Source organism: Centruroides sculpturatus, unplaced genomic scaffold, assembly GCF_000671375.1.
Source record: "Centruroides sculpturatus isolate CEXI.00-Female unplaced genomic scaffold, Cexi_2.0 scaffold406, whole genome shotgun sequence".
In the NCBI taxonomy this organism is placed as follows: Eukaryota; Metazoa; Arthropoda; class Arachnida; order Scorpiones; family Buthidae; genus Centruroides; species Centruroides sculpturatus.
Genome location: NW_019384754.1, coordinates 1 through 5,778, shown reverse-complemented (window position 1 = coordinate 5,778; position 5,778 = coordinate 1). Strand labels below are relative to the sequence as shown.

The 5,778-nt window shown below is 29.8% G+C and overlaps 1 pseudogene; it reads left to right on the top strand.

Moving 5' to 3' along the window:
* Positions 1-280: 280 nt before the first annotated feature.
* On the top strand, positions 281-5,699 carry LOC111628677 (annotated as a pseudogene).
* The last annotated feature ends 79 nt before the right edge of the window (positions 5,700-5,778 follow it).

Here is a 5,778-nt window from a genome sequence, read left to right as displayed (position 1 = left end):
TAGAAGTTTAATTAAATATTTGATTTTGTTATTGACAAACTTTGTCATTATTTAATTCGGTGCACGCTTAAAGTCCAGGCCTGGCACACTAACGCGAATCCGCGTAAAGTACCCGTTAGGGAACGGCTATTTCCGGCACACAGTAGTGTCGATAATCGTTGGAAAGTCGGAAAAATAATATAGTACTTTACAGTGCCACATCCTGTTTATCTTAAAAAAATGGTAATGGATTTAGGTCATTATCAATCTTGAATAAGTAATTCACATATTACTTACCTGCATGAAAAATCTAAAATTTTAAATAAAGAAGAATGCATTGTGAATGTATTATTGGATGAGATTTATGTCAAACCCAAATTATTGTACAAGAGTGGTCGAATTGAAGGCATGTCAAAAAATATTGAAAACACCGAGGCGACTACAATGCAACTTTTTATGATATCTTCAGTATTTTCCAAAAACAAAAATGTAGTTGCATTATTTCCCGTTAAAAATTTAACTGGCATAAAATTACATGAAATGACATGTAGTGTGTTAAAATTGTTAAAAGAATGTGGGTACAAAGTGATAACAATTGTATCTGATAATAATAGAATTAATCGTGTAATGTTTGAAAAATTTTGTAATGGTTTATTAAAAACAAATATTCAAAATCCATATTCACCATCAGACAAAATATTTTTACTATTTGATTCAGTACATTTATTAAAATGTATCAGAAACAACTGGTTAAACCAACATGACAATAGGCAAACATTTGTTTTCCCTACGTTACAAAATTCTGTTTTATTTGATTATAATAATTCACTTCCTGACATATGTTTTGCTAATTTGCAGTGCTTAAAAACAATACATTTTCAAGAAGAAAGTAGTACTGTTAAATTAGCTCCAAAATTATCTAAGAAGGTGCTTTATCCATCAAAGTTAGAGACAAAATGTAGCACTAGCTTGCAGTATATTTGATGAAAAAAATATAGCTGCTTTGAGAATCAAACAGCAAATACAAAACAGTATGGAAACTTCTTACTTTCTAGATATAATCTCCAAATGGTGGAAAATAGTATATGTTAAACATCCACATAAAGGAAAAATTTTCTGAACCAATAACAGATACTTCAGATTTTAAAGTTATATTTTTAAAAGACATGTTTAAATGCCTCCAAGTATGGAATAATTATAATCTTCAGGTTGCTCAAATGTCCAGTAATTGACATGGTAAATTAACAGTAGAAACTCAAAAAGCATTAGAGCATACAATTAAAGCAATGTATGAACTTACAGAATTTATATTAAATGAACTTGGAGCACATTATGTGTTATTGGGTAAATTTCAAACAGATATGCTGGAAGCTCGCTTTGGACAGTACAGACCAGTGTTTCTCAACAGGGGTGATATCGCCCCCATGTGGGCGTTTTTCCATGTTAAGGGAGCGTTAGTAACAACTTATATTGTGGGGGGCGAAAAACAATTTTCTGGGCGATATAGTAAAACATTATATTAAGAATAATTAGATATTTTATTCGTTATAACGTACAATAATTAAACAAATAACATTATACTAGTCACTAGTCTATTCAATGCAGTACGAATTTGACGTTAGCCTTGTCCCTCGGCATCGGAATTTTGAAGTGAAGAGGGTGATACCATGTAACGGTTTTATTGAAGGGGGCGACGATTCGTTAGAGGCTAAGAAACACTGGTATAGACAGATGTCAGGAAGTAACTATCATATTTCTGTTTCTGAAGTTATTGAATCAGAAAGAAAACTGAAATTAATAAGCTTGCTAAGTATGAAATCATCCAAAATTGGAAATTTTCAAATTAGAACTTTTCTTGAATCTTGTGCTAATAGTGCAGAGTTGGATAGATTTGATTTTGATGTTGAAGAAGCATTTAAAGGCATAACAGAAAAATCTGATGATATTATTGTTACAGAACAGAACATGTCAGTTCTGATTTACACTGCAGGATATGTTGCATATTCGGTAATTAAGAAAACTTCTTGTGAGCAATGTAAATCATTACTAGCATATGATTCTCCACTAGAGTATGAATGCACAGATGATGATTTGGCAAAATATCTGAAGATAATTCACAGAGGTGGTCTTAAATGGCCACAAGAATTTGTTGTTGTAATATGCATAAATACCTTTCAGATATTTCAGACCATTCTGAATGATTATGAATGTGAATTTTTGGCACTAAAAAATGGGAAAAAAGCTTTAGTAAGTTTAGTAATGAATAAATTAGTTGAAAATAATGTATTTTGTTTCCAATATAATATTTGCAGTTGTAAGAAAGATAGAATTCAATTGATGAAATGTTGTGTGAAATTCGGGATTTATATAATGTAATAAAGGCATTTAATCCTTTAAATTTTTAACAAATTTCTTTAACTAGAAGTTGCACCTGCAGAAACGAAATTCGAGGTGCATGAGAAAATTATAACTCTTTCTATTTAACTATAAACATTCTCACGATCAACAATCAATCAGTTTACAAATATCGACAAAATTTGTCATATTGTTGTCATTCTAACACCAACTTTAACCCCACACCTGCAAAAACAATTGGTCACCTGACGAATTTTCCCACCAAAAATGTATAAAAGCCATCCTCCTTCCCCTCTCGAGAGAGTCACCCATCGAACGACCAAGACAGACCTTTACTTCCTGTTGACCTACTGCACGACACTAATTAGAAAACCTTGTGGCCAACTCGCACCACCTTTCAGCAATTAAAAGCCTAAGTATCCATCCAATACTATCACAGAGGTATGAAATATTATTGTAAACTCTCTCTCTCATCCGCAAAGTTTTGTAAAATTTTTATTTAGATAGCTAGTAAAATAAACCGTTGTTTTGTTAAAAATGGTGTCGTTACTCGACTTTGCTCAAGCCTTATTGTTGACCCCTCCGACTCTCCTCCACTCGCGTAACGCGTAACCGAACGTTACTACCATCCCTGACAAGATAGTAGGTCACCGACCAGTGGCCGGAAGGAGAGGACTCCTCTTCCCTCCCGGTGGCTCAAAGTTGTGTCAAAATAATGTCCAACAAATTAATAAATAATTATTGCAAAATTAGAAATGATAAATTAAAAGAAAGGAAACCAGTTAGAAAATTAATGACATTTAAAAAGTAACGTTAATATTGATTATAAACAGCTTTGTAAATAATAAACATGTTAAATATTCTGTNGGAAAAATATGTTTAAAATTTAATGTTTATGTACAAATTAATTATAATTATTAAATAATAATTATTTAATAATGCTTTTATCCATTTTAAGTTGATATTGTAAAAATTAAGCTATGTAATTTGTGTTTGGCTTTTATTATTTACAGTTTCCGAGTATTTTACAATAAAATTCAATTTGGTAAACAGAAACAAAGATAAGATATTAAATATAAACAGCACAATACAATCATTTTTACATAAATTGAGTATAAATACAAAAAAAAAACGTATTATATCAAAGATGGGACAAATAAGCTCCAACACAGCTTATAATTCATTGTCATTTTTTTCTACTAAAGATTTACTTGTGTTTTGGATTATTTTATTACATAGACTTTTTTAACGACATTCCCTCTGTTTATGGTGATTAGGCATACTGCTCAGTAAAAAATTCATTGAACAGAATTAATTGTGCTATTATTTCTAATTTGACTCGATACCAGGTCAAAGTCTTGCAGGTGATTGATACACCTCATCTGTCTCCCCAGCAGATTCCTGCAACACTGAAGTCATCTTTCTCCTCTCGGTGACACGAAAAATAAATATCAATTCTTTGATTATAATCGCATTATTTTAAAGTGAATAATCTCTAATTACTCAAGCTTGANATCTTTCTATTCTCGGTGACGCGATAAATAAGTATCAATTCTTCGATCATAATCGCGTTATTTTATAGTGAATAATCTCTAATTACTCAAACTTGACCCAGAAATTATTTATTTTCTTTCATTAGTATTTTTTAAATCATTTTATAAAGTTTTATAACACTATATTTCAACAATATATGTTATTTAAATTTTATTTATTTCTCGATTACGTGATCAAAGAGGTCAAAAAAGGAAAGTTTGTACAAATTTTAAACCGATTTAAGTAACAGTAGAGCAAATAAATATTTGTGAATACATAAAAGCAACATTGAAAATTTTTGTTTAAATTATTAGAAATTTGAAAAGAATTATAAAATGTCCTTGATAGAAAACATTCTATAATATCGTGTTTCTTCTAACTTATTACATTTTTATCTAATTTGCACATACACTCAAAACACTATTTCTACGTCAAAATAAGATATCTTTCATAACTATTGATAATATAAACATTTTGTTCCTTTATATATTACCATCAATTACACCTGCAAACTTTAACACATGGAGCATGTGACAAAATATTACTGTATCGATTATTACTTTTTTATGTGTCTGCACTATAAGTAGATTATTGATATTATCCTGCTTTCCAGATTATCAAGTGCTGGACTAACTGACTTTCACTGTATTATATTCTTACTTATTTAATAGGAATCAACAAATGAATACATATATGTATGTCCTTACTGCAAGAAACAGTTTCGATAAAAATCCCAACTCGACGTACATTTAATATTTCACAGTAATAATAAAAATCACTGTTGCTTTTTATGTCCTAAAAGATATATCAAGCAACTTTCGTGTTTATATCATCTTCAAAAAGACCACTATACAGAAATGGTAGGTAATATTATTCGATAATGGAAATATTAAAAATTTTATTAAATACAGTAGAGCATCGATTATCCGACTCAATTGGGGACTGGAGTTGGTCGGATAATTGAAAAGTTGGATAACTGAAAAGTATGAAAAAATCCTTTATTAGTCTAATATATTATTATATCCCATGTAATTAGTATATCGCTATTAACTTACTTCGTGTTAAATTTTCATTGATGTTATGCCTAACAAAAATTTTTTTTAAATAATAATCGTCGCTATTGTATCATTAGAAATTAGAAAATTAAGCCTCGTTTAAATACTGCACCCTTTCATTTTGATGAACAGTTTATTAGAGAAGATAGCGCAGTGCGTGATGATGGTACTGTTCTCACTATTCAACGCAAACATCCTAGTCTAAAAAAGGATGCATTTCCTACAAAATTTCCAAATCAGCCATCATACTTATGTACTATACTTCCAACAAAAAGACGCAATCCAGAAGAAAGATCAACTGAATTGCTCGAAAGAGAAGAAAAAAATATATATAAAAATTGGTGATCCACAGATAAGATTAATTTTAAGGAGTCAGAAAAAATTGGAAGGAAAAGAATTCCTGAAGATTGGATTACAATACCATCTGAAATGGATTCATTACAATATATTTCTTTTTTAAAAATAGATGTTACACAATGTCCAAAAATTATTATTGGTATCAAAGTTATGGAAGATTTATCTGTTGAAATATGGCAAAATGAAATTTCGATTGCTGTATCAAAATTTAAGTGAATATTAAGTGATAGCATGAAATGTGATCTATGGAGCAAGTTTGATTGTTTAATAAGTCATTTGAATTCATATAAGTCAGATGTAAGTGATAAATTGAAATATGCATCCATTTTGATTACTGAATGTCTAAAAACTGATCCAAATCCCAGTCTTTCAACGAAATTAAGTTTTATTTGTGAACAAATAAATCTTCTTACAATAAAAGTGCCTAAATACTCATCAAAAACACTTTTTCACATATCCTGCAGCATACAGACTAATTCGAAATATCTCAATATTGATA